The sequence below is a fragment of the Tenrec ecaudatus genome, chromosome 15 (assembly GCF_050624435.1).
Source record: "Tenrec ecaudatus isolate mTenEca1 chromosome 15, mTenEca1.hap1, whole genome shotgun sequence".
Lineage (NCBI taxonomy): Eukaryota > Metazoa > Chordata > Mammalia > Afrosoricida > Tenrecidae > Tenrec > Tenrec ecaudatus.
The window spans coordinates 106,687,539-106,697,121 of record NC_134544.1 but is presented as its reverse complement, the minus strand read 5'-3'; the positions used below and the strand labels follow the sequence as shown (position 1 = coordinate 106,697,121).

The 9,583-nt window shown below is 39.9% G+C and overlaps 1 pseudogene; it reads right to left on the bottom strand.

Annotated features, from left to right (window-relative positions):
- Positions 1–962: 962 nt before the first annotated feature.
- On the bottom strand, positions 963–3,126 carry LOC142427673 (small ribosomal subunit protein RACK1-like; annotated as a pseudogene).
- Between the last annotated feature and the right edge of the window lie 6,457 nt (positions 3,127–9,583).

The window sequence follows — 9,583 nt, the reverse complement described above, 5'->3', positions numbered from 1 at the left end:
TACCAGGGCTCCCAGAATCAGGAGAAGGCCATGCCCACACAGAGGCCTCATTGACCTGATTGATGGGCTAGGCTCCACCCCTTCACCATTAATCTTCTCAAATTGATAACAGATTCTATAACTACCACACATTCTGAGGTTTTTGTTTGCTTGTTTGTTTTTACCATTTGACTATTTATTTTGGTTTTTCAGTCATAATTTAGACAGCAGTGTGTTTTGTCACTCAACATTTTCTACACAAATTGTTCAGTGACATTGGCTACTCTCTTCATCATTTGTAAAACATTCTCAGCATTTCTGTTCTTATTGTTCTCTTTTAGTTAATCTAGTTTCCCTGCTCCCTTTCATCCTCACCTCTACTTAAAAATAATTGTCCTTTGGTCTCATAGAATTAACTTTTTTAGTGGAGGAAAGTACTCACAGGCACTCTTAAAGTACTCTCTTATGAGCCAATCCATTATTTAGCTAAAAGGTGACTGCAGAGGCTAGTTTGGGTTCAAGGTTTAAAGAGTGTCTTAAATGATTTTTTTAAAAAGTGTCTCAACTCATTGTTTGTTGGTTTGTTTACTTGTTTTTCTTTTTCAGGAATTTGAGATACTATTGGACATTTTACTCCCATTCTGTCCAGAACTTAATTAGAATGATCTGTCATGGTAACCTGCACAATCCCATCTAGTTCTGGTTTCAGGGTAGATAAAACCAGACTCAATAATGTAGACTAGATTCTTCATTGAATCTTTGACTTCTACCTTTCACTTTAATGCCAGTTGAGTAAAGACCAATAATTTATCTCAGATGGCCACTCACAGCTGATAAGATCCCAGACATGACTCTCCAAAGTAGAATGTAGAATATTACACTTTTGGATGATTGACATATATATATATATATATATATATATATATATATATATATATATATATATATATATATATATATATATATTCAGAAAGCCAGTCTTTGAATTTCAAAAAAGCTGTGCCACACATTTCTACCGGGTGCCGATGGTCACCTGCCATACTCGCACGAGGTTATCTGTGTAACCTGCAAACAGAGTCTGGCCATCAGCAGACCAGGTCAGAGAGGTGCACTGGGGTGGTTTGGCCTTGCTGCTGGTGCTGATCACTTCTTGCTTCAGCTCATCAACAATGATCTTGCCCTCCAAGTCCCAGATCTTGATGCTGGGGTCAGTGGCAGCACAGAGCCAGTAGCGGTTGGGACTGAAGCACAGGGCATTGATAATGTCTCCTCCATCGAGGGTATAAAGGTGCTTGCCTTCATTGAGATCCCACAGCATGGCCTGGCCATCCTTGCCTCCAGAAGCACAGAGGGATCCATCCGGAGAGACTGTCACAGTGTTCAGGTAGCCTGTGTGGCCGATGTGGTTCGTTTTCAGTTTGCAATTAGCCAAGTTCCACACCTTGACCAACTTGTCCCAGCCACAGGAGACGATGATGGGGTTGCTGCTGTTGGGCGAAAAGCGCACACGGGACACCCATTCAGAGTGGCTCTCGTCCTATACGGTGCACTTGCAAACGCCCAGAGTATTCCACAGCTTGATGGTCTTATCTCGGGAGCCTGAGACAATCTGCCGGTTGTCAGAGGAGAGGGCCGCACTCAGCACGTCCTTGGTATGGCCAACATGGCGGCGTGTGGTGGTGCCCGTTGTAAGATCCCAGAGACGTAGTGTTCCATCCCAGGAGCCTGAGAGCGCAAACTGGCCATCAGAAGAGATGACCACGCAGAGCACGTTGGGGAATGCCATAGTTGCTCTCATCCCTCGTGAGCTTCTACATGATGATGGTCTTATCTCGCGAAGCAGACAGAATCATGGCGGGGAACTGTGGCGTGGTAGCGATCTGCGTTACCCAGCCGTTGTGGCCCTTGAGGGTGCCACGAAGGGTCATTTGCTCAGTCAGGGTGGCAGCGGGTGCGGGGGTCGCAGCAGTGACATGGATGGCACCGGATAGCTCCGACACCAGCTCCTGCTGCTGTTCAGCGTGGAAAAAAAAGCTTGGATGATATTAAGACAAGTAATCTAGCTATCCCGTGAGACTATTTTATGTCCAAGAAATATTCATAACTGTGACACCCATGTCTTAATCCATAAACTGTGTAGTTTAGTTTTGCCTCTTTTGAGCTTTCTGTATATTCCATGATAAACTGTGTCTGGGTTCTCATTGATTTATTTTCTTCAGAATGCTTTTGAGTTTTTCACATGTTGGTTGTTTTGTCTTTGGTCTATCAGTGTTGACTCATACACAAGTTTCCAATGTGTGATTGGCCCAGGCTATACCTACCTATTGTAGCGCTTTAAGGATTCAAGTGGTTCAAATGTAATTTTACTCTTGTGAATGTTACTGCCCTTATTCTCGTCATTCCCTTTCTGAACTTCTGTTGCTCTCTGGAAAGCACTTTCTGGTGAGAGGAAATTGTTGAGTTGAACATATCCAAGTTAAAATTTACTAAAAGAGCCGAAGTATTTAATATATTTTCCTGCCCAAAATGTGCATGTATAGTTATTCCATTTGCTTATCTGATGAAGTACTTTGAGGGCTTGTGATCCACGTGTACAGTGATTTCTTAGTTTGATTTTGTACTTCAAATCTCTTAAAACTACTACCGAGAAGACTTCTCATATTTTTGCACACTTAGTTTATTTTTCTCTGACAACTTACAGCAGATTTATAAACTTTGTAAAATTGCCTCAGGATATTTGTATCTTCTTTTTTATTTTTAAATTGTCTTATTTGGGCCTTGTACGACTCTTATCACAATCATATACATGCATCCATTGCATATCTTACTCTTTTTTGTTGCCTTCTGGTAAATTGTTTTGAATGTTAATACAGATGAATTTTTCAGTCTATCCTCTTATGTTTTCATCTTAGTTTTTCTCTGTCCTGCTGTCATTATTTTTTAAATTCCAAAATAGTATAGTTTTACATGATCATAATTATGTTAATCTATTTGGAGTTTATTTTTGCATAGGAATAGACTCTCCAAATTAGATAATAATTTGATAAATATCAGTCATTTTGCCTACCACTTATTTCCATATGGTGACTGTATGTGGTTCCAGAGTAAAACTATACGCTGTAAGGTATAGTTGGAGTTGGTTGCCATATCGTTCTTCTAAGGTACTTCTGTGTTGTCTTCATCCTCCAATCTTTTGTTTGGTAACTGAGCACTCAGCTGTTGGTGAGTTGGTACTACTCAGGAACTTCCATTTAGGGACCCACACCTTAAAGTGTGAGTACTTGCTGTCAGAGCCTGATGTGTCATGAATTAGCTTCCCTTACAAATTGGTAGGCCTTTTCTAGGGCTGCTTATCTTTCTCTGTTGGCCTTTCATGTGTTCCTGTATTGATACTTGATTGGGTAATGTGTATAATATATGAACAAAGGAGCCCTTTTGTCCAGTGGGTTACACATTGAGCTGCAAATGTGCAGGAGAAGATGAGTCTGCCTGCTCCAGTAAAGATACACTGGCTTGGGACTCCTATAGGAAGCTCTACTCTGATAGCTATGCCGTGAGTTGTACTAGACGTGATGGCAGGGAGTTATGTGTGGACCAATCCAGGCCTTATTCTTTACCATTTATTGTTATTTAGGCTAAATGCAATTAAATCCACATTTTTGTGGACTCTTGTGAAGTGCAAGAAATTTTTGTGTGTGACAGTTTTGGAAACTAATCAGTTTGTGGAGGACAGTTGCTTTGGAACATGCTACCTTTTTATTGACTTCAGTCTTTTTGTATTCATTTCTTCATTGAAGTCTCAATCATACCTTTCTGACACCATTCATCCTTATTAATATTTATCTGATCATCCTGAGATTTGACTATCCTTAAAACATGAAATATACTCTTTCCTGATCCCCTGTGGTCAGATATTGTCCCCTCCTGGAACAAACTCTTTTTGGCTATTCCCTTAGTTAATTCCATCACATCCTTCAAATCACTGTTTTCAATGAATTCAATTAATTAGACGACTAATGGCACAAGATGAAAACCACCACTAGACAAAAGGATCCTATAGGCAGATACACAGCATGATAACACAGTAGAAATCAGGTGAGAGAATACCTATGTGTGCCTCCCCTCATTTTTAGGACAGTTGTTTATTCTGGGTGCTAAGTAGACCAATTAACTAGAGTCATTGAAAAGAAAGCCTTTCTTGTTGTTAGCTGCCATCTAGTTTTCTCCAATTCATAGCAATACTATGCACCCATGGTGATGTAGTGTGTTATGCATTTGGTTGCTAACCACAGGTTCAGAAATCCAAACCCCTAACTGCTCTGCAGTAGAAAGATGAGGCTTCCTACTCCCTTAAGGAGCTGCTGTTTCAGAAACAAACAGGGGCTGTTCTACAGTGTATATGGGATGCTATATGCCAGAATTGGCTCAGTGACTGATTATTTTTTTAATGTACAACAGAACAAAACCATGCACTGTGATCTCAGTACTCTGAATTCAATATGGTCAGCATTTTCCTTTGGGACTGGAATGGTGGCTTTGGGCTCTTCACATATTGATCATAAACTTGAAAGTCCTCATTTGCATTTCTTGTAACTATTCCCTTTTTGGTTTACTTTGTTGCTAGTGCTTCTTCATGATCCATTTATTTTTCCAGTGTGGGAATTTTCATGTAAACTAATTGCTAATGAGCTTTTCATTTGGTGAGTGACAATGGAGCTTTATTTTGCCCTTATGTTGAGAATGGAAGTCTGAGCAACTGAAACCTAAATGTGTTTTTGTTGTTGTTGTTGTTGTTGTTTACTATAATCTTTCTTTTAAACATTTTATTAGGGGCTCATACAACTCTTATCACAATCCATACATATACATACAGCAACTGTATAAAGCACATCTGTACATTCTTTGCCCTAATCATTTTTGAAGCATTTGCTCTCCACTTAAGCCCTTTGCATCAGGTTCTCTTTTTTTAAATGTGCATTTTTAAACGCATCACAGAACCCTTCTATGTTGTTAGAATTTTTTTTAATCAAGCCAGGGTTCATGGTCTAGTGTGTCTTAAAGTGAATGATCATTGTGTTAATCCGTACACAAGCTCCCTAATATAAATATGCATGTGTTACTGCTTAAGCTCCATCTCTGTTGCATTTCTCATACAATTGATAACCATTTAACATTGTGGTTTTGTTCTTGTTCATTGCTGTGGAGTCATTTTCAACTCATAGTCACCTCATGTGTCCAGGGTAGAACTCCATTGGTTCTGGAATGGTGTGCCCTCTCAGAACAGATTGGTCTTGTTTTGTTTTGATGTGTTCAATGCTGTGTCTGTTTTGCCTTGGTGTTAATATTACCTCAATCAACCTAATAATGCAAGAGCCAGATAAATGGGCCTGAGGTAAGCAGTATTATCTGAGATTCATGGATTTTCCAGGGAAATGAGTTCTAGTTGTCTGAATTGAATAGGCTGTTTTCTTTGTTTCCTCTTTGTACTACACAGAAGACCTCTAGATCATCTCTGTAATCGTAATTTATGACTGACAGAATAACCAACTATAGGCATATGAACAGAAATGTAGTTGCCAGGAATTTAATTGTAGACACATGGGCCTGCATGCTGACCCAGTTCAACAAGTTACCATTTGAGCAATACTGAAATTGTGATTAATGTTGGTGACTTTCTTCACCTGTTTCAATTGGAAGCAACATCTGCTTAAAAGAGACAAGAGGACTAAAAGCTAGTGTGGCAAAATCTTTTTTGGAAATTGCTTCAAATTTGTAGTGGCTGAATAAGTGCAATGTTTTATCATGAACTGTTGTGTGGAAGAGACCCTATTGATTCATTGGTTTAATTGATTGGTTGCTGACCATACCCTCTGTGGTTCAAGCATACCAGCCACATCAAAGGAGGATGATGAGGCTGTTTGCACCCATGCAGATCTTCATTCTTGGAAACACTAATGAGCAGTTTCACTCATTGTTACATGGTCAAAATGAGTTAGAATTGACAGCACTACATTTGGGATTTTTTTTCATCGTAAAGGAATGGAATTTAGACTTGTGGAGACTTTTAAATATGTCACCTGATGCATTGCTGTGTACGAAATTCTTGAAAGACTTATTGGATCTATATCTACATTACACTGTCACAGCAGAATTGTAGAGTGACCATGGCAGCTCGTGTCACTGTATGATATATTCAGTTGGCTATGCTGTGAACTGTTAGCATCAGAGTACAGCCTTTTCTATGTTGTTGTTAGGTGTCATCATGTCCATTCTAGCTCATAAAACCTTTTATATAACAGAAGGAACACTGCCCTATCCTGCACCATCCTCACAAATGTTCCCATGTGTGAACCCATTGTTACAGCCCCTGTGCGAATCCATTTTGTCAAAGGCCTTTCTCTTCTTTGCCTCTCTCTCCCTTACTAAGCATAATATCCTTCTCCAGGGACCTTTCTGTCCTGAAAAAATGTGGGAACAAATGTATGACAAGTCATAGAGTTCAGTCCCACAACTGAGAGTCCCACATCATGTTCAACTAATTGCCTTCCATGTCTGCAAATGTGAAAAAATCTTGGAGTGGACCATCTCAAAGCCTGGTGTATAAGTCCTAGGATCCTTGCACAGTTTAACAGTACTATGCATTTAAGTTCAGTCAACTTATAAGAAAACTGGAATCTAACTACAGTTTCTCAATCAGAAAACAGAAGGGCATGCTATTGTGATACTTTCATTCCCTGCTTTTTTTTTTCAGTATGTAACCTTAGTGTGTATTCATGTGAGTATCCAGGTACTTTTTGAAGGGAGCGGTCTATAATAATTGCATTACTGTAGCTTTGTGTCTCAGAGTGGAAAACTTTTGATGATATCTGTATTCTATTGTTACCTATCTTTCACTTTGCTGTTTCTCTTTTCAATACCATGGCCTGTCTCCATGAAGCTACAAAATACTCAAGAGTGCAACCATACAGTGACTGAAATGTAGGTGTGTAACAGAAACACTACAGAAATTTTCATAATTCCCTCAATTAATCATCTCTTTCATGAGGTAATGTGTCACCTTTTAGTCACCTAGAATTCTTCAAGAGGATGTCATAAATCCAGGGCCTTGAGTTGCTACTTTGTTAGTTCATACCAGAAGTTCTCCAATGGCTAATGAGAAGCTAAAAGGAAAAAGAGAAATTCTGCAGTGTTTCCTAGTTGTTGTTGTTATTGTTTTAATCATTTTATTGGGGGCTCATACAACTCTTATCATAATCCATACATATATCCATTGTGTCAAGCACATCTGTACATTTGTTGCCATCATCATTCTCAAAACATTTGCTTTCCCCTTGAGACCCAATATCAGCTCCTCATTTCCCCCTACCCTTCCCACTCTCCCCTCCCTCATAAACCCTCCATGATTCAAAAATTATTATTATTTTGTCATATCTTACACTGTCTAACTTCTCCCTTCACCCACTTTTCTGTTGTCCATCCCCCAGGGAGGAGGTTATGTGTAGATCGTTGTAATCGTTTCCCCCTTTCTACACCTTTCCTCTACCTCTAGGTATCACCACTCTCACCACTGGTCCTGAAGGGGTCATCTGTCTGGGATTCCTTGTGTTTCTAGTTGCTATCTGTACCAATGTACATACTCTGGTCTAGCCAGATTTGTAGGGTAGAATTGGGATCATGATAGTGGGAGGAGGAAGCACTTTAAGAACTAGAGGAAAGTTCTATGTTTCATCGTTGCTACCCTGCACCCTTACTGGCTCGTCTCCTCCCTGCTACCCTTCAGTAAGGGGGTGTACAGTTGCTTACCAATGGGCTTTGGGTCTCCAGTCTGCACTCACCCTCATTTACAATGATATGATTTTTTGTTCTGATGATGCCTGATACCTGATCCCTACAACACCTCAGAAGCATCAAAGCCCACATGGAAGAAGCACACCAGCCTTTGTGGTCACAAGGTGTAGAAGGGACCAGGTATCAGACATCAAAGAAAAAAATATCATATAAATGGGTGCCCACCTTCCTGATATGATCACTGAATACAAATGTGTGCATAAGCAAACGTGGTGAAGAAAACTGATTGTGCCCGGCTATCAAAAGATATAGCATTTGGGGTTTTAAAGGCTTGAAGATAAACAAGCAGCCATCTAGTTCAGAAGCAACAACGCCCACATGGAAGAAGCACAGCAGCCTCGTTGTTACCTTGCTTTCACTGTTTCATATTTTGATAAATATTCTGGTTGGTCCTGTGCAAGGAGGTGAATTTCTCCCCTCCAATGAAAGAGATGATTCGAATGTGGAATCGGGGTTTTAGTTTTGATCATTTGTCTGGCTTATGTTATGTGTTCTGACTGTTCTCTATTCTGAACCATAAATATAGAAAGGAGCGAGATTGCAGTTTGTCCCAGACAAACTGCAGAGATAAGCTTATTGTGCTAGAAGAATGCAGTACTTGAGATAGCGTGTAATTAGTGAGTGAGTCTAGTGAGTGAAGGGATGAGCTAAACCCTGATGGAAATCCTTAGTAGAATACAGACCCATGTGTCTAATCCCCATGTGAAGTCTCAATTTCCCAGGATGGCCATCTTCCCTGCTTTCCTATTGGAGTGCATGGAACCTTGCTGAACCAGAATATATGGGATGTTATAGGACACTGGATGTTTGAGAGGTGGTTGTGGACTTCTTGGAAGAATGGGCATTGCTCGTCCTTTCTTAGAGGAAACTCTATAGTCATGTGATGATGCAAATTTTTAACAATCTGGCCTCAGTAGGTATGAATATTTTTATTAAACAGAAATAAGTCATTCTCATCAGTGCTACTCCAATATTTTGGGCTCAGTAATGGGAATACTTTCTTAAATAATCAAGTGGAATTTTCTCTCAGGGGCATGCATGTCATGCCTTCCCCGTGAATATAAAGCTCTTAGTATCACACTAACTTTTTATATCAAGTGTGACTACAAGTCTACTAAGTTTCCTTACATGTTTTAAATGTGTTGACCTTCTTTAGTTCAGAGAGAATATGTGTGCCTTGTGCCTTGTAAACACTCTTTTTTACAAGTTTAACATGAAACTTTTATTGTAAATAAGATTCACACCCACCAAAAAATCCACATTCCTACAGGAATATAACATTGGCTCGCTGTCAGGGAAGTGTTGATTATCTTTCCAGACTCCTTGTGATGTGCCTTTCTCCAAGAGCAGTATGTCAGATACACCTTTTCTCCCTCACTTGACACCAGTGTGGTGGGAAACGGTGTTAGGCTGGGTTGTCTAGTAATATGAAAGTATAGATGCTCAGATGCATAAGAAAGAGCTATACATCACAAAGTAAAATTTTATTAAGAGAACATCCCATCCCAGTCCAACTGAAACCCATGTGTCCAATGCTCGCTGAAGCATCTATGTTGTGATGACTCCCCAACCATAAAATTATTTTCATTGCTACTTCATAATTGACATTTTGTTAGTGTTATGAGTCAGGCGACCCCTGTGAAAGGGTCGTTCGACCCCCCAAAGGGGTCACGAACCACATGTTGAGAACCGCTAACTTAGAGGGATGTTTGTCATTGGACAAGGCTTTAAGACCTTAGACACTATTCTTTCTGAT